Source organism: Athene cunicularia (assembly GCF_003259725.1).
Source record: "Athene cunicularia isolate RWA chromosome 11 unlocalized genomic scaffold, athCun1 chr11_part1, whole genome shotgun sequence".
NCBI lineage: Eukaryota > Metazoa > Chordata > Aves > Strigiformes > Strigidae > Athene > Athene cunicularia.
This window is the reverse complement of record NW_020799113.1, coordinates 13,672,251-13,692,869: the sequence shown is the minus strand read 5'-3', so window position 1 is coordinate 13,692,869 and position 20,619 is coordinate 13,672,251. Positions and strand designations below refer to the sequence as shown.

Here is a 20,619-nt window from a genome sequence, read left to right as displayed (position 1 = left end):
TCAATATCAAATTTTATCAGAAATGAAAGCACACGACTTTCATAATGTATTTTCCGTTGTTCTGCGTTATATTCAGAGCCTGTGCCAACAGTACAGGTCACGTTTATGTCTTTACTACTTGCTTACTACTCAAAATCCTGCTGGAGTTCATATTTTTCCAAGAAAAAAATGCTTTCCTTCCTTTCTCCTTTCCAAAAAGTTTTCTTCCTCATCTCTCACAGACCATGACGGTTTTGTTTCTCCATTTTAGTCCATTTCCTCTAACTTCATCCCCATCTGGTGACCTTTTATATACTAGTCATTATTCTGACCATATCTTTCTCATGGATCTCTATACTGGGTTAACCCTTCATCATACAAACAGTTTAACTTTGTCTATCTAAAAATTGTTCTTGGCCTCTTTTCTAGCACTTCTACTCATTGTTTGTCTCTGCTCTACATTTGTTGAACTTTCTGATGATGTTCTCCTCTAATCAATTTCAGCCTTCATCATTTGATTCCAATGAGTCTGTCCTTATAGAATCAGAATAGTTTGAGTTGGAAGGTACCTCTAAAGGTCATCTAGTCCAACCCCCGTACAATGAGCAGGGAAGTTGCACTAGTTCTTCATCTTTATGTGTGTATCCTTTGGTCACACTTTGCTATTCTTTCTATATGTTATCTCTGAGATACAGAGATAGTCCAGAAATACAAACTCAACTGTCCCTAGTCAGAAACCTCACAGATTTACTTTTCCCTTCTTTGAAGGGTAATACTGGCCCGTCACCAGCTAATGTTTCTACATGGATGTTCAATGTATCACAGTTAAGGTAGAGCTTTAAACTTCTGCTGACAGCTGTTTATAACAACCAAACTTCTTTTCAGCACATCTGTTGTTGACTGCAGTGTCCAACATCATGTCACTTACTTTCACCATCCCTTAGCCCAATATTTGATGTGTAGACCATGTCTTGGTCTGGTTAATGAGTTTGGAAAACCATTTCTGAAGGAGAGTCTCTCCTGTCCCACCTGCAGCATAAACCATTTTCCAGATTCTCATTATCTGTTGCTTATTGCACACTAAATGTTGCTTGAAATATAGTATTGCTTCACTCCTGCATGATCAGAAACCTTTCGCAAAGCCCATCTACCTAGACTATCTTTCCCTCCTCCCTTGTTTTTCTTCCATTAGCTCCATCACACTCACAGCAAAATACTTGTTTTCACATTCACTCTTTCCTTTCCCATTATCTATTATCCTCCTCTCAGTATCAAGACATCATATGCCTCACCGATCTTGATTGAGTGATGAGTGACCAGTTTCTACCTCCCACCTGTTACTCTTCCCTAAGAACATTTTTCTTCTGTCAGTCTTCCTTACCCTTACAAGGAGCTTGCCGTGAACATTTCCCAAGGTAGTTCATTGTTGTCTTGCAAAGCGCTACTAAAATTTTTCTTTGGCTATAGGTCCAAAATTTCACAATCAAGCTCCCAACTTGAAATCTTGCCAAAGTCAAGTTTACTATTTATGAGAATTTTATGAGTCTTTCTCAATATCATTTTTGGGTTTTTTTCCTTTTGTACTCTCCAGTCTGTCTGTATCTTTTTTACACTTGGGTGATAAGTTAATTGGGTGAAGATTGTCTTTTTCAGTGTTTGCACAGTACCAAACACAATAGCACTGTAGCAATACAATTAATTAAGAAAATAATAATAATAATAATAATAATAATAATAATAATAATAATAATAATAATAAAGGTAACTTTTACACCAGAAATAGCTGTGAGACAGTCTCATGTAATTAGTACAGCTAAACTAACTCAAGAAAAAAAAAAATTCCTTTTGAATATCAATTATTTAGGGAATCTAACTTCTACAGTAGAGCCTGAGACCTAATACCAGTTTCAGATCTGACAAAACAAAACACAGCCTCTGGACTGGGCCAGCAGTGTGCTTTTTAAGACTGATAAATTATGGGGTTGCGTCCATTTTCCAGCTAATGTAGATGAAGTGTAAATACATGATGATAACTGAAATGCATCCCTTTACAGTATTGTAAATGGGGAGGTGGAAAGACCCTCGATATTTTAAGGGCCAAAGAGAATCACGGGAGCAGCTTTAAAGATTAATTCCTTGTGTCTAGTTTAAAACAAGATTAAATTAGCTTGTGTGAGCCGCTGTTAGCAGATGCACTATTACATTATGCATGATTCTTGACTGCTCGTAGCATGAACAAACTGCACAGTGTTCCATTAGTGATTTTCAATGCTGTGCTAAGCTTTAAGTCACATAGACAGGCCATTGTATTGGGTTTACTTTGTGGATGTGTTTTCCAGGCAATTTCACAACCTACCTGATCACTGTTATTGATTGACTGGGTTTGAAATGGATAAAAGAATTAACCTGTGTAAGGGTAGCAGAATGGGGTATATACAGTATCCTATATACTTAGGAAAATCAATAGTACTCTAATGTAGAAAATTTAACCAGACAAGGCAAAACCGTCTTCCCACCTGCATCAATTCTCATGCTTCCCCATTATAGTGTATGCATATTATTATGTGTTTTTAATGTGGTTTTTCCTTTGACGCTTCTCTTTGTACCTTGTACTTCTCTGTAACCTTGTGGATGTACTCATATGCATACTGTAAAACAAATTTAGGAACTCCTGATGAGGTACATTTTTTTCTTCTCATGCCCACTTTTGAAGAAACATGGGCAACTACACACGTCTAGATACTTATGTTTTATCCTTCAAACTGCAGACACATTCTTATTTTCCGTCACTTGCACTCTTGACTGACCGTCTTGTTCCTCAGCTAGTTCTGTAAATTTCTGCTTTCACATTCATTGCATCTTGTCCAACGCCATTATCTTTCATTCATGTGTTAGGCCTCAGCTGTCTCCATCTCCTACTTATGGCATTTTCTCCCCAGTATTGGCTAATTAAATGTTTGTCACTGAAAACTTAACAAGCCCAAGCTTGTAAAACAAATATTTTTTGTGGAAAAACCCCAATGTTATGGCTATTTGAAGTCTTTACCAGAAATACTACTAAAGCTAGCATCAGAGTTGTTACTTATCCTTAAAACTCAGGTAGTGAGCTTTTAGGTTTTACTTTTGTCATATAACAAGGTTCAGGAAATCAACTTTAGTACAACTTCAGTTGTATTATGCTTGTTCCTCCAGCACCAAGAGAATGTTAAACATACCAAACCTCTGGTCTCCTGGGAATTCCTGCCTTCTTGGCCAACTCCTTTTCCTTCTTGGCTAACTTTCCCTATTCACAACCTCCTCTAAAGGAACAGCCACCCAGAATGACATTTCTGCCACTTCTTTCAAGAATCCCAGGAGACTTCAGGAAGAAAAAAAGTGAGAAGCAACAGTGCTGCTTAGGCTGTGCTTATCCCGCAAGATGGAAAAGGAAAAGATAAAGAAGGGAGCCTGTAATGGAGTTTTAGAGTATGCTTTCAGTCTACTACTTCCAGGATGAAATTTTAATGGAATCAATCATATTTTTATATGAATTTAAAATGTAGTTGTCTTTTTTTTCTTGTAAAAGTTAGAAATCTCAAAATTTCTGTTTTGGAATTAATGTTGCTTTGAATAATTTCCTGGAATATGCAATAAATTAATCAGTAAACTGTATTAGGAGGTTGGTTACAAGAAAAAGTATATGGGAAACTGGTGCAGTTATTGTCTTTTGCATAGAGCTGTGCCCAAACTCACAGTCTCTCTTTGTAAATATTCTGTTGTATAATTTTGCAGATTTCGCCCATAGCCTGTAGGTATTTTATTTTCTGTAGCTGTCTGAGCCAACAGCTCAGAGCATGGAAATTCTTTACTAATTTCAGCACTGATGGTCACTCCTGCTATGCCCTTACTCTCCGTAGACTTTCCCTGTAAAATGGGCGTTAGAGTGGTTGCTCACTGAGCTAATGTTGTGTTAGCTAATGGCTTTAATATGAACTAATAAAATTACACAAAAGTGGTAACATTTCTTGGAGGTAAAATTGATTGCAGAAGTTACTATATGACTTCAAAATACTATTATTATTGTTTAAAGAAACCAATAATTCAAGACCTGTTTTTCACTCAAGCCAAGGGACATAGGAATTAGAAAAAACAAATCAATCACATGGCTTTATATATGAACTCCTTTTGCTCAAATCTCTGCCCAGACAGGATCGACTTGGGTGGTAAGGTCAGCAAGGGTGACAGAGCTGGCTAGTGGTGTCACTGCTTTACCAGTGCACACTGTCCAAGCACTGTGGAATTGTCGCCAAATCCCAGCATGATGACAACAGTACTAACAGAGGAGTTAGCAATATGCAGAGGAATACTGCTAACAGAAAAATTAGTCTTCCCTCAAATGCTAATATTGCTGAAAGGGAAAACAATATTCTAGTTCATGGACATTTAAGAGAGACCTGTGTGGTTTCTAAGCAGGCAGTGTAAACAAATATTCTGATAGAAAGCAAATACTTTGTAAAAAACTCACTATCTACATTAAGCAGTTTCAGAGCAATGTAGAAGATACTGAATCAAAGACCACTAAAGTTCTTTATTGCTAGGGGGGGGGAAAGGTCCAAATATTGCTTGGCAAATTACTGTTTGCTAGGGGCACTATTACCAGTTGACACAATCATTGGTCAGCAAATTGGTCACATTATCGGTTAGTAAATTTGAGAGTGCAGAATTATTTATTGGTAAATTAGAGATGGCAGAATTATTGGTTGGTAAGAAAAGAATTGCAGTGATTGGTTAGCAAATTAGAGATGCTTGGTTTTGTCTGTGGATAAATCAAGGTTGGTCAGATATTGGAGGCCAAATTAAAGATGGCCATATTATTTATGGTTGCTGTGGTATATGTTGAAATCCTGCTTTTTGTGTTACAAGCATTGGGAGGGTTTTCTTTATTCCCCCCGTGGTTTATATTTACATTTAGGGTTCACAGTTAAAGAATTTCTGGGGGTATTATTATGGAAATAAACATACACATATTTTTGCTCTCTTAATTTGTAATGGAACTAAGTGTTAGCTGAATTTGTGCAGAGTGCCAGGGGACTTCTGAAATTGTTTGTATGAAGTGAATATTAAAGAAAGGTGTTAGACTGCCCGAGCTAAAAACTGAAGCGTTTGCAATGCCAGCATTATAGCTGGTGCAGTGCAGGCAGTACAAGCTACTCCTCACTGGCCCACAGTCAGCTGGCACTGGGAGGAGGTGGTAATGTGAGTCCCTTTTCTGAGAGGCTGCCTTGCTGCTGGTTGAGAGCTGTAGCCCTGCTTTATTTGTCTGTGAACTGAGATCAGCAGGGATATGGGGCAGTAGTGCCTTCAAAACAGTGATTTCTCTGAGATATGGGGATTTATGTGGACAGTGGCCTCCACCTACTTAGGCTCTTGCACAAAAGCTAAATTGCCATGACAGAGTCAATATCCAGGCACTGTTACCATGTACTGATAGTTTTTTGCTGGAGAACTGCAGCTGAAATCACCATATTCTTGCTCGACAACTATGAAAGAAGCATTTTTTTATTACATTGATATCACAAATGACACAAGCTTTCTACTGAAATACAGTACTGCAGTGGAAAGCGTTTCCCGGCATTTTTACTTGTGTCAGTTGTCTCCAGTTTTTCTGCTTTCTTTCTCTCTATATGCAGTATCGCTGCTTTTGTATACTGTGTTAGAGCAATTCTGAAGAAAACGTGTATCTCAGTATAATTCTAGAACACTGTAGGAAAAATTCTTTTCACTTGACAAACTTTGCAAACAATGCACAGAACACAATGGTTAAACAATTAAATCATTTTAGATTTTAACAATGCTGAAAACAATAATAGAGTAGTTGTTAAGAAAAGTCTATGGCTGTTTATATAGCTGTTGAATTCTACATTGGAGACTGATGCTAATTAATCAGATTTACTTTTCCAAAGGGACACTTCACAATGCTTTTGACAATAATACAGATGGAGTCAGGGAGGATGTATTTTAAAACTTTAGGAAAGTCTTAAATTTTGAAACATTAAAATTTGGTTTTTATATGAACTCCTATAATAACAGTGCCCCTACCTTTCTTGTCTACTAATTCTGCCAAAAATGATGTGTTTATTTGGAAACAGTAAAGTATGTTTGACATTTTTAAGACACAGCGAGGGGGGAATTTTGCACAAGTGAAGGGGGTGAAAAGGAATTTTTATCCTGCTAAAGTAGCAACACAATCACAAGATATCTGAGTTTTATAAATCTCCTGGATAGAGATAACATATGCTACTCATTTTTTGGTATTTTCATTGAATCAAAAAGTTAGAACTTGGAATACACCAGAGCATTTCAGTAATACAATGATTGTTCAGTGTTGAGTCCAGCTTGAACTGCTCATCTGGAAAGTTTCAGCTGAAACCATCATAATTAATTAGAGATGGTTTAACTAGTTTAAAAAACCCATAATTGTAGGCCCCCCCTTACCCTGGGTAGATGCCTGCATGATCCGCTGTCAAAAAATTAAATAATCCTATCGGTGCCAACCACATTCTGCTTTCAACTCTCAAGATCAAGTAGGCTCACACTGTAAGGCATCTCAGCCTGGATTGTTGCATACTTCAGGGTTTTCACAGCAGTGATTTGTTTCAGCCCATTACGAACCTTTGGATCCATATTCAGACTTTCTCAAAATCCGAGGTATTCAACTGGGACAAATTGTCTTCAGTCACTATTCAAAGACAGCATGAGCTGGGAAATGCAAATGAGAAAAACACAACAACAGTGGTAAAATGGAGAAGTGAAGATGGTATGGAAATAAAATAGGACTTGACTTGTGAATGGCATTTTTTTTCCTCCTAACAGAACCTAATAACTTCTAAAAGAAAACAGCTTAATTCGGGAAGGTAGAGGGAGGCCATTAATTTTTCATTAGAAAAGACCAGACTTTGGGTCTACGCCTATTTCAAATACAGATGAGCACAGGATTTTACAAGAAATCATTGGCTGTAGTTTCAGCTGGTAAAATAAAATTTAGAGGTAGGTTGATTCCTCAAGATATTTATCTGATGAGTTCTTCCAATCTCAGTGCAGAAACTGGGATAAATGATTCTGTGTGTGCTCAGTGGGACTACCTCTCTTTCCAACTGCCTATAACAGACAAAATCATACTTCTTAATTAAAATTTTATTATTTTCAGATTAATATCAGCAACAGTGTACGTCTGCCACTATTAATGCAGTTAGTAAAAAGCTTAATGGTGGGAGTCTTTACAAAATGTAAAGCTTAAAATGAGAAGCTTGACAACTTGTACGCAGGAAATTTTTGTTCTGACTCTTAACGTTCTGAATTTCCATTTTGCTGGTATTCACTGAGCGTAGCATAAACTGAGAACTCTGGTTCGAAACAAAAGTGTTCCTCACCAAATCTGCACCTCTGTGGTAGATTAGATCTAGAGTGATATAAATGAAGTGTTATATTTCTGGTGTTTTATTAGATATATTATGTAAATCAGTCAACAATGTACAAAGTGAGAACTGTAAAAGGTAAGAGCGACATTTAGCACAGAGAAATCTGAAATAGAGGTGATTATATAATTTCTTTATTCAAAGGACACATGTAATATCACATCACCAGAAATATAACACTTCATTTATATCACCAACCAACATTGTACAAAATTCTTCGTTTGCAAGTATTTGCCATTTGTAATTACAAATCATTGGCAATGCAAGGATTACATTTTGTATATTTTTAGGAAAAAAAAAAAAAAAAAATTATTTTAACATATTTCAGAAGATGAAATATTGGGGTTCACTGAATATGATATTATTATGAATTTGATCAAATATTTGTCAGTTGTATATATGCATGTAGACCTCCGGATATGTTTTGTTCCCAGGGAATTTTTTCTTGCCAGTTGCAAGTCCTACTCCTGTAGGAGTACGCAAGTAATCATTAAAAATTAGAGGCAACAGACCAAAGCCTACGCTATACTATCATTGCAATAACAGCCAAATAGGTGAAGTTTCAAATCTAAGTGCCTGAAATGACTGAGAAATTTTAACTTCCTCATTTGAATGGAAAAACATGAAATGTTTTAATCTGACATGCATGTGATCATAAAGTAATTTCTAAAAATAAACAGATGCATATTATCCTGTTGCCAATTGCAGATATTTGAAAAGCTAAAGACTATTTGAACTGTGCTGTGAATAGACTATTCTCCAGTGTAGGAAGAGCAAGTTCTTCCCAGGGTTCAAATACAATATTTTTCATCTTCACTGTGAAGAGCTTTTTCCTCTTCTTTTCTTCATAGAAATAAAAGGCCTTTCTGTTCTTTCAGTTGAGCAACCTCTGCCTTTTAGGGGGAAATGGAGTTTCTGCTCCACTCACCCATCACCACCACCCAGCAATTCTGCAGTTTCTGTGCCTGAGCTAGGTGAACAATTGGTACAGGGGATGTGAAGAAAGAAAATAAAGATATGCGAGTATGGGGACTGTAAGAAAAGAAACTTAAAACATCTCTCAGGTAGAAATGGGGACATTTTGTGTTATAGCAATGTGATCAGGAATGAATCTGAAAGCTTACTTTTAAATGGCTTAGGCAGCTTTGCAGTTACATGCCAAGTGGATACACTTTATGCATTCATATGCAGTATGCAGTCTGCAGTATCCTTCACAGTCCATTTAGGTGATTTTGTCACAATACAGTTTGTTAGAATGTCACTAGGCTGTCTCAGCAACTCTGGGCACAGAGTTTTTGGTTGGGTTTTTTTTTGTTATATCTTCAGATAGTATTCATTAGTTGCATTCTTCAAGGTTTTCTGGACAGACTTTGAGGGGTTTGAATTTTTAAATTCAAGACTTTGAGGATCTAGGGTGCAAAAACTGTGTAGTTGAAGGGCTAGTGAAGAAGAGTCGTAAGCACAAGGTCATCCTGGGCAAAATCTATCCCAGCTGGTTGTGATTTATTGGCAGTTGAAGACTTTAATGGCATATGTGAAATAAAGGGCAAGCGTCCACACTGCAAGACCATCGACATGGTACACTTGTATTGTGGGACCAAGGTTTGAGGATAATTATTCCTTCACATTTAACAAATTCTTTAATGTTTGTTTGTAGGTACATCCTGTCTGTCATTTACTCTATGGTCTTTACTCATTTGGAATCGGGCATCCTTCCTAAGCATTGCATATGTTGTGTTTTGGTTAATGTTCAAATACATCTGTCTACACTAAGTTTTTAAAAAGTTTTAAGATGCATAAGCACCATTTAAAAATATGCAAATATATTAAATTTATTCTTTAAAAAAAAAGGCTAATTAATTACTTTAGGCAGTGATGTATACTTATGTTCCTGTAATCTGTGTGTTTTTGTTAAATTAAATGAAATTGCTTTCATTTTGTAAAAGTAATAAGTAAATTAAAGGGAAAGCCTTTGTAGGCTACTGGTTTTATGATGTCCTAACCTTAAGTAGAAAGAAATCTGAGCCAACTAGTTGTTCTTGCTTTTATTAAAGTTCCTGTTGGCAGCGCACTGATGGGACACATTAATCTTAGTATTAATACTGAGGAACAGGAGCTTAGAAGCCTGGGATGAATAAATCATTCCAGACCCCATTTGGATCTGTTGGCACCTTCCGTGTTACATTGTTGCTGGATAAAAAGGCTTCTCTAAGCATTAAAGGGTTGGATAACACAACTGGCCTATTGCAAAATTGCCCACAGTAACGTGTGAGTGTTCTGATTGGGGGTAGGAAGCAATGGGGCCGGATAGTTTGAGCACCTGCAGTTGTTCAGAAAATTATCATCCTCTTGCACGTGTGTGGCAATTTCTGTGCGTTGGCACTCATAAAAGTAGATATACATTTCGTTCTGTCCCACAATATCCTACTACTACCCAAAACCTACACAATCTTTGTCACTAAGACCACCTAGTGGTGCTTCCAGCCTAACTCTGAGGTATTCGTTGACAGTAGAGAGGAAGGAGAGTAGTTGAAGTGCTTCTTATTTATGTTACATAGGTCTGTCTCCAATACCTTCATTAAAATCATATATTTTTTTCAGTTCAAAAGTAGGGTCATCCATTAAATCTTTCCCTCGAAGATTAGCTCCAAATATGCTGAAAGATAAAATCATCATACTCCAAGAGTAACTTCTTGCTGTTCCTTCATATCTTGCAGCTTTCAGGTTTTTTCAGTCTGTTTATGTCTGTTGCAGTTGTGTCTGCAACATGCTGACCCATTCGTGGTTGGCTCAGAAGCCCCTCACTGCTCTGTTTCTCTGAACTCTCATGCTCTCAAGATCCTCTTCCATAACACAGACTCAGAAATAGTTTTTGGCTGCCAGCCTCCTTGTCCCTTTCCGGATTCAATTCAGATACAGTTCTGTGCATGTTCAGTGTAGCATGCAGCCAAAACGTGACTCTGTGTGGTTGCTGCGATGGCCAAAGCGAAGGAGCAGAAGACAGGGAATGAGCTGTGCTCAGCAGTGCTATGGAACTGGGAGGTTCACAGCCTTTTCACCACCCATCTCCTGCCCCCAGTAAATCAATGACGGGTGTGATTTCTTTTCATTGGCCCCAGGTGGGCTTGCCTGTCCTCTGGAGTGTTCTATGCACTTAAAAATTAATAGGGTGGGATTGCTCTCTGGGTGGGTTTTTCCTGATTCCCACAGCTTTAATTGCTGTTACATGAAACAGTGGCTGCAGACATCAGAGGAAGATTGTCATACAGTAGCAGTTAGACATTTTCAATGGCAGTCAGTGAACAATTATATGCTATACAATTTACACTATCTTCTCTAGTCTGTTCTTTGACTGAAGAAGCACCTATTATTAGCCAGGCAATAATCAAATACTTAAAATAGGCTTATAAAAGAAGATTTGGAGAATAATGCATGCTACCATCTAATAAGCATTTCACTCCCTTATGAGATGCACTGAAGTGTAGAAATTCAAGCTATATCACTGTATTTTTAAACTGACAAAATTGCTGTTGAGACAGCTATATTTTCTTCAATGTATTTTATGCATAAAACAATCTCATTTTATAAACACGAACCATCTTTAATGTAATGGATGTAATGTGCAACAATTATTTTGGATAACTTTCAGTTGTTAGATGGCACAAATCAAAGTTAAAAGAATATTGAAACAGAAGGAAAATGAAAAACAATGTGAAATGTCTCAATACATTTTATTCTCAATGAAATAATAGAATATCACTTTACCAGTTCTAACATAAATGGGATCATTTGAAAGCTATCAACCTGTACATGCGCTGTTATAGATAGAAACATAGTTTTTTAAGTCAGTCAGTTGTCAGTGGACTTGGGAAGGAAACACTGTTTTTCATATACATGTGATCCTTGTAAAGCTGTTGGTTAGCAACAGTTCACAGTCTAAAAACTCAAGCAATGAGTAGTATTTGGTAATGCAACACCAGCAACAGAAGGGAGAGGACAAGTCACTGGGTTGTGTTTGTTCACTTCAGAGTGTGACTTTCCCAAGAAAGTAATAACAATTTAGCTTATTTCTTAAGAAGGGGAACAAATCCCTCTATATCTGTTGATACAGCATAATAATTTCTTTCTACTTCCTTTCTACTCCCACTGTCTCTGGCCCCGAGCTGCGCTTAAAGTACAGTGGCTTGTGCAGTGACCTAATGCTTGGCTCAATTTGTACAGGAGAGACTATGCATAACACATTATATCTAGTTCTGTTCAAAAGCTTCCCAATTGAGTATATATTAAAATTACTATTTTTAGAGCAAAGTTGTAAAGAAAACAGCAAAAAAAAACCCCACCTGTTAGCTTACACTCTTAGAGAATACCTTCACCAGATGCTGAATTAAACTTTACTTACTGGTATTTTTATAGTCCCTTTATATATTTGAGCTTCTGAATTGAGTCTCACGATAAATAAATTACAGAAATGCATAATGTTAATGATTGATATGACAAGATCAGGTAGAGCACCTGAGTAATACTTACTGTGTGCTTACCATTTGGTATCTGGAGAGCATGAAAACTGTTTGTGGGCAGTGGATAATGTCTGTCATTTTGCACTGCAGCACATGCTGATCACTTGCTCTTCTTTTTCTTGAGGTGTAAGCTGTGATTCTCCATTGCTGGAAACCCTGCAAGGATGTTCTACTGCAGAGAAGTAAAGACTGCAAGTTAGGACATGCACTTTGAAAGCACCCCAGAAGCAGACCCACTTCATGAAGCCTGGATCTGTACTGCTGTCCCCAGGATGGTCTGGAGCTGCTGAGTTTGAAGAAACAGCAAAAAAGCTGAAGTCCATACCAGGAGAAAAACTCTTCTGTATAGCATGATAACCCTGTCAGGAAACAGAAGACAAAAAGTCCTGCCTGATTTAAAGCTGTGGAAAACCTTGAATTCACAAGAAATGGAAGGTCAAACCATATGAGAAAGTGGCTCAAAAGTTTTGATGTTAATAAAAATAATCTAATTCTTAAGTGATTTTTCAGGTTAATGTTACTAGAATAAAAAAATCCCATTCTGAATTCCTCACTTCTCTTCTGCATTTGCATGATGGGGTTCCTCCCAAAGTGCTAAGGAATGAATATACATGTGTGCAGTGGTCTCAGCACATCGTGTGTCGGGTCAGGCAAGGTATATGAGCATAGTGTGGAACAGTCACGGCTTAATGCAAACATCTTTTCTCTTAGAAGTAGGTGATATCTGGTACCTGGTTCCACTTGCTACCAATTGGAAAAGCAGAAGACTGGCCTAGTTTGTAATACCAAACGTTATTAAACTGCACAGTGGGCCTGAGTCTAATTTTTCCCTGATTTTATAGAGCCATTGGCTTTAATGGACTTGTTCCAAATTTTTCACTGGCATAACTGTGAGTAGAATTAGGTCCAATAACTGTCATGTAAAACAAAATCATTCCATCTTGTAAACCATAATGCAGGTTACATAGTAGTTAAGTGTGGGCCAAATAAATTCATCTTTCACATGATGTGTTAAATGGCAACCTTGGATACTTGCAGTCAATTAAAATTTCCTGGCACATTTTCATAGGACAAGAGACGTTTGTTACTAATCGTGCCCAAAAGAAATTCTAGATAGTATAATTGTATTAACTAAAATTGCCTTTGTGCATATCTTTCAGAAAATCAAAAAATGTGTGTAGTGATTTTGGTGCAGATGACAGCTGAGTTATAACCCAGAAGCAGCATGCAATAGAGTTTCTCTTACCCTGTACTGTTGAACTGCCAATTGTCTTTAAAATCTAGAATTGAAAAAAAAAAATTAAGTGGAAGACTGCTGGTTTAATATTTAGGGACATATTCTCAGCTAATTTAATTTACCATAGATGGGTTGAAGCATCACATTAACTGATCTGCCTCTTATCTCTTAATATAACATACAATTTAATTGGTCATGCCCCTTTAGTTTTATTACTTTTACCTATTTATATAAAATATTTTATGACACTTTGGTTCTTAAATAAGAAAGGAAGGTATAGGCTATTACATTTTTTCTGGTTCTTGCTCACTGTGTTAGTCCTGAAGTTGTCCTAAAGTAATTCTGAAACGCTTCAGATAAGTTACCATAACAATAAATATTCCTTGAAAATACCTGTCTTTCTGCCTGTCTCTTTGGGCAATCAAATCTGCATGTGGGACCACCTCATTTAACACTTAGCTGTTGCCACATCCAAGATGATGATGTGGATTTTGCCAGCCATTTGTAAGGTGGAGTAGTGCAACCTTGCTAAGAAATTCATGCAGTATTAAAAATATCTCCAAAGGTGCCCCATATAGGCCTTTAACGTAACCTGGAGAGCAGTGTGTTCCTTGCATGTCCCGTGGGAAAGACTACCAAAACTGTGGATAGGAGAGATTAGTTGAGGAGAGTGAGGGAAACCATGATAGTCAACCCCAACAGCTACAGAGGGGCTCATGTCAAGTATGGTACTGTTCCTGTTAATAGGTTATATATTACTTTTACATCATTTGTAGTCTGTACAACTTCACTCTTACTACCTTTCAAAATGGTGTGTGCAGGCAGGGAGCAGTGACCTTTTTGTCTTAGAGCAGCTGATTAGTTTTATGACAATACGTTAGGAATACCAGGCGAAACGTTTCAGGCAAACTCCAGATGCATCCACAGATCCACAGGCTGAAGTCTTCATTGCACTCTAATAAACAAAAAGAGAAACTGATTTTGCTTGTGGTAAAGTCTGGTGGTAGTTCTGAAACATTGTGAACATGTTTGTATGCATTGAAAAAAGCCAAAGAGTGCATGTGAAGCAATACCTGTGCATTTATTTATGTTAAATATATTAGGATACAAGAGTGATGTGACCAAGCCAGAAAATGGAATGCAAACAGAAATAGTGCTTTCAGATTACCAGCTACAGGTCTCCTAACCTGAAATATTGTATTTTTTGGATTTCAGTTCCATAATACTATATACTTGGCTTCTCCAGTTCAAGTCCATAACAAATTACTTGCATGCTGTGCTGAGATTCAAAAGAAAAAAAAATTTTAGAAACAGCTGCTGTTGGCTCTGTAGTCTGGCTTTGACTGATTCTCAAACTCAGCCAACAAACACAGTCCTCCTCCACTTGTAGAGCTTCTGGTTTGTCTTGGCCTAAACAGCCCTTTGTCCTCTGGCAAAATTTTACTGGAAACCTCATGCAAATAATGTTTGATCTTTACCAACTCATCTCAAGGAAGAGGACCCATGTTTTAGCCTCTTCTCTTTCTCTGAATTGAGGAAAGGAGGGAGAGAGAAATTCTATGTGAGGAATCAACCCTGAACAGTCTAGTCTCAAGACTCCCAAGAAGTTGTGACCCTAGGCTCTCCATATGTTCGCCAGTGAGGTATTTGCCAGGATAACCACTAACTGTAATAAGTGTAATAAGGTCTTACTGTATTTTCCATCTGTATTTTCCATGCAGTTTACCCAGCACTCTTACCCTCTCCACAGCGAGACGACTGTGAAAACTTTCTCTTTGTTAAGTTCAATGCATTGTCTTATAGGAGTAGGAGTCAGTGCGCATCTCTGTGGGAAAAAAAGTAGGGAGCTATGGCACTTATGTTTGGATGACTACCACCCTTGCTGATTAAACTATGCTTATGTGTGATCAAATACCCTCACCCTTTTGGAAATCTGAATCAACTTCTGTAATTTCTGACTCCAGAGTGGCCCTGAGACCAAGGAATAGAAGTGAATGAAAAACAGAATTAAACAGAGAAAGATTAAAAGGCCAAAAAGAGGAAGGATTCATGCAGTAACACAGGTTTCTCTGACATCAATATTAACAACGAGACTTGCCCTCCTACTTTCAGATATACACACTCCACAAACATCTGCTCAGTTTCTGCTTGGAGTCATAACTGTGTGAAGTACAATGCAGCAGTTTTGCATACTTTGCTGATGGCTTCTCTCTTTGCCTTCTTTTTTTTATCCTGCACCCTTTTCCAACAGATTTAAATTGGCTGCATGACTACGGGTTACAGTCTTTACCCTGTATTCAACTGGTCCATAAGTATCTAATTTTGTGTGCTCTCCACAGCATCCTCATTTTCTCATTATTCCAACCTTTGCTCCTTGCTCATGCTGAGGTTCTGAGTGTGCCAGATTAATTACCCTATCCCTAAATCAGAGGAATCTACACATCTAGTCAACCTCTTTTTTTCTGATATCAAGGTGGCAGAGCTATTAAAAAGCAGTGACTAAGAAGAGGAGTAGATTAGAAGAGCCATGAGAATTTTTAATAGAAGCATGAGAAAGTGAAGAATTTGTGATGAAAGGGATTGTGGCAACATAATAGTTTACCTACACAGAAGCAATATAAAAATTAGTTTGAATCTCTTCAATAATAAAGTCAGGATGTTATAATGGATTGTATTTTCTAAAATGTGAGATAATAGCATAATGGAGGAACATTCAAAAGCCTACTATTAATTATTAATAGAATTTAATAAATATACAGTGAGTTTTAATTGCTAGCTCTATTCTGAATCAATTTTTGTTTAGGTTTTGGACAGTCTGACTCAGAAACAAACTCATTCCTGTTAGTAATTCATGCTATTTTTAATGATTCAAACTGAGTTGCTTCAAAAAAGTTCTTTTAAAAGTAATTTTGACCTCAGATATCTTTGACTAGATATATATCCCAGATATCTGAGCTGTGTGGGAAATGTGTATGTTCTAACTTACCCAATGTTTTAAAAAGACATCCTGAAACTTGAGAGATGTTTATACTTTACAACAGTGTCAACAAAAGGAGTGTCTGGACCCAGCTAGTCAGAAGTACTCTCTTAATTCATGGTCTGGGCTTAAAATTAAAAATTTGAAATTTTCAGTTTTTGGAGGAAAAAAGCGCCATTTGCTTTTTGTTCATTTACTGTGGGAAAATGGTAGGGGGGAAGGAAGAAAAAAAAAAAAAAAGTATCCAGTATGCATTTTGGGGTAAAAGTCATTTCTGTTTAGGAAATGTTGGGTAACATTGAAACATTCCTGTAAAAGTACTTTGGTCACTGAGGTTGTCTTTTTAGTAAAACATTTTTACAACAAAATCAATTCAGCATCTTCAGCATTTAGACTGGTGGTGTTTTTATTAATTTTTCAGGTTGGGGAAAGAATCAGATATTTACTTCTGTGAATATACTCCTACCATTAGTGTGGGATGAGACCTTATCATAGGGCAAATAGCAGGGTAGGCTCGGGCAGTCAAGTGAAAACCTGGTGAAGCCTCTGAACTCTCATTAAATAGCCTGATTAAGAGATGCTGCTTTCTCTGGTTTAAGTGGGCACAATGTCAAGAATTGTAGGAGAGAAGTGTATGATTTCGGGCTTTGGCAATCCAATCCAATCCATGCAAAGACATCTAGCGGTGGTTTGTTCCTTGAATAAACAAGTTATTTGCTCTTCTTGTATCATTGCTTATTCATTTGGATTATTAACAGGCTTTTTTAAACTATTAAAGCCTTGCCACTCATCTTCAAAACGCCTCTAGGCATCTTTGATTTGTACGGTTAGCATTTACTCCCTAAGGTCTTGTCGACCTTGGCAGTGTTAGAAATCATATTTTCACATGCATGAATTGCCCTTGACTAATTTCTCAAGTACAGTTTAAACATAAATGACCTTCCTTTGACAGTCATATTTTTTACTTTTCTCTTGCTTATTTTTAAGAAACATGGTGTGGATGTGTATATAGTTATATGGAATACTGCAAAGTAAATTTGTTTCAAAGTTTTATTAAGAATGTGCGTGTTTTCTTAGAATATGTTGATGCTAGATGGAAGGATTTTTTTTTTCCTATTATGAGTCCTTTTTTCTAATCTCCCTTTCAGACTAATACAGTTCACAGTGACTTTTGATGTTATTCTCCCCCCATAGTAGTTATGCACTTCTAAAAAGAGTGAAATTAATTTTCTCATTGTGACATGGGGCATGTAATCCATAATATCCCTCCTTACTGAGTTAGCAAACATCCAAAAAGAGAAGGTTTCAGAAAGTTTTGGGTTTTGCAAAGTTTGAGTTTCAGTACAAAACATGCCAGGCCACTGAAAATAATACCAGATACATTGTAAGTAGCAACAGTAGAGAACAGCTCATGAAAGAAATAGAGATACATAACAGAACTTCATTATCGGTACCCAAGCATCAAGAAAATACCTCATGCTGCGTCACCCAGTGGCTTCCAGGCTGGAGGCATGGAATATGAGCACTACACAGTGTCAGGGACAGGAGACGGAGCAGTTGCCATGTTCACCATAGACATAGGATGTGACCTGCCGAGCTATGCAGCCTGGCATCAACAGTGAAGATGTAACAGGGTTGAAAAGCAAGATTTCTCAGTCCAAATTCCAGCTCTGCAGCTGAGCCGCTATATAAGGGAAAGTGCTGTGTTAGAGAATGTGTTAACTGCCACGGGACTGAACATTACTCGACAAGGGATGTGGTTCTGGTAGTTTCTGAGACATGTTAGCAAGTCCAGTACAAAGCAGATAACTGGTTTTAATTTACCTGGTGGCCAGGACAGGGTTAACTTTCCTTGGGCCGAGGGAGCGCAGATGCAGGGCTGAGAGCGGAGCGATCATTGGGCCATCCCGTGTCACGTGACGCCAAGGCTCCGCAGGGAGACGGCACGTGCTCTCTCCGGGCGGGGGTGGTTTCGCTTTCGCTTTCGGTTTCGGAGCGGCGGGGCGGGCTGGGGACGAGCCTTGGGCCGGTGGCCGTGGCTGTTTGGTGAGCCACTACAGCATTTTACTCGTTTTGGACTACTATCATTACTGTTGTTCTTTTGCTAAGTAAATTTTTGTTATTTAACCTACAAGTTTGGTTTTTTTTTCTGTCCCTCCTCTATTTCACCGGGAGGGTTGGGGGGCGGGGAAGTAAACAACGGGCCATGTGGCAATTTGCTACCGCCTGGGTTCAAACCACAACACCCGGTCAAGGTAAACTTTATACAGCTGTAAAGAATGAGAGGATGGTAAGGTGAATCCAACACCTAATATTTATTATGGAATAATTCAGCTGTTTGAATCTGTGCTGTTAACAGCTTGTTAGAAATGCACTGAATCGTTTCCATGGAGTCTCTGATAGAATGTATGCAATCACCTGTAGATGGAGTGAATGCTTCCTTAGAGATGCAACTGGAAAACATGCATGAATGTACTGCAAGATAGTCTGTTACAATTCGTGTAGCGTTAGACGAGGCACAGCTCTGATGCATTTTCTACACGTAATCCTTGGCTAGGAGTAATTTTTCCTTCTCATCTGGAGACATATATTTTCGGTTCCTTTTACAACGTTCTCACCAGGCATTTTCCTGACCTTTCGCCAAAATTTCATTGAGAGCAGTATGAGTTTCATTGTCTAATTCTTGAATTGTGTTTGAAATAGAAACAATACCTTCATTTCCTGACCCCATTTTCAGAAAATGTGGCAGCAGTCCCAGCACTGCCTCACCAGCTACGACAGGGCTATGGCCAGGGACTGGTGAAGGATGCACCTTTCCGTTCCACCAAAGTGGTTGTCAGTGTGCTGCACTGCCCCCCGGGGAGCAGCGCTCAGGAGGGTGTAGGCCTTGGTGACTTAGCTATCTGAAAGATAAAATCATCATCATAACTTTCCCACGGTGTTGAACTAGCACCTGTGTAACACTGCAATTCCTCAAAGAGGTACAGAAGCAATACTTAATGACCTGAGTCTTTCAAGCAGAAAAAAATCCTTTGAACTGGGAGTCCTTAAAGAGGTTTCCACTATTTAGTTTTCATAAGGAGAAACCTCTTTTCCCTCTTTTCACATTGAAGTTTTTTACAAAATATTACTACCTTGTTTCCTAAATTATATCCTGTGGACTTTCTTCTGGATTCCTATCAGTCACTATCATTACCACTAATATCTTTCAGATCTTTTACTGTGTAAAAATTGTTTTCTGTGACAATCTAATATATAGAGTAATCTAACAATGAGAGCCTGGAGGCAAAAGTGTACTCTTGTTAATATGCTTGTTACAGAACCATGACTTTCTCTGAAGACTGAATCCTTACTTTATGGGATTGGAACCTGGCTGGGCTTCAGCCTAAAGAGAAAAGTCTTCAGCCTAAGAAACAAGTGTTTTACTGTGACTTTCAGTGTTAATGCTGTACACTAAGTACTCAAAGTTTATGTGCTCCTTTAAAGGGCTTACTTTAGCTACCATATTATAAACTATCTAGTGTTTGTTATTTAAGTTGAGGACTGCTGAAAACTCTTGAGAGCTTCTTATATTAGCTGTCTGAAGTACTGTCAGTATGGCATATGTTTTGTTCCTTTTAGAAAAGGCATAGCATAATAGAAAGTTGGCAGTGGATAATTTTCTAATTATGTGGCACGCTCTCCATTTCACAGGCTCACTGACAGTTTCAGAGAAACAAGAGGATAAGCGTAGAACTGATCTTCCATCCACACGACGACACCTTAGAGGATCTGAGAGAAAGTTGCAGTCAAATCCACATGCATTCAGGTAAGGATTTTATATAACTTTTCATTATAAAACCCTGGTAGAATTAATGTTTTAGACAGAGTAACTGTTGATCACTGTGCTTGCTTGAGCAAAATATTTTTAAAACTTCAAGTTTTAAGCATCAGGTCAGGGTGAGAGCAGAGATGACTGCATCTCCATCTGAAAACAATTGCAATCATTGCAGGGAAACAAAGCCTGAGGGAGGAGGAGCACTAAATATTTTCAGAGACATTAAGAATTAGATCACTTTAAGTAGGTTGCCTCATCTGTGTTTTGATTCAAGCTGATGTTATGTACTCTTTTCCTCTATTCTGTTGTTGTGCCAGACTTATATTACACTATTGTCAAGGCAGACAAGGTGGCTTTTTCTTGTTTTTTTTGGGGTTTTTTTTTTTTTAATGTTACTTGGATTCACAGGATAATATTAATACACATACTTCCTTATATGCTCAGTGTTAGAGCTAATCTCGCATTGTTGACATAATCATTGCCTGTGTCTATTCCAAAGAATACCAACAAAAATTTCTCAATATAGCTCAACTCTATAGATATCGGTCTTTATAGATTTGTTCTCATCACCTTAAGATAAGAAAATGTAAAACTCTGAAAGGATTTGCAAAATGAAGTTATATAAAATCTTCATCATA

General features: G+C 37.7%; 1 long non-coding RNA gene across 1 annotated transcript in view; it reads left to right on the top strand.

Annotated features, from left to right (window-relative positions):
- Positions 1–19,966, top strand: part of LOC113484455 — a 117,794-nt gene extending 97,828 nt beyond the window's left edge. The window contains exons 2-3 of the long non-coding RNA XR_003399230.1: positions 12,075–12,385; positions 19,858–19,966. This is a non-coding gene — a long non-coding RNA (uncharacterized LOC113484455). The remainder of the gene's footprint in view (positions 1–12,074; positions 12,386–19,857) is intronic.
- The last annotated feature ends 653 nt before the right edge of the window (positions 19,967–20,619 follow it).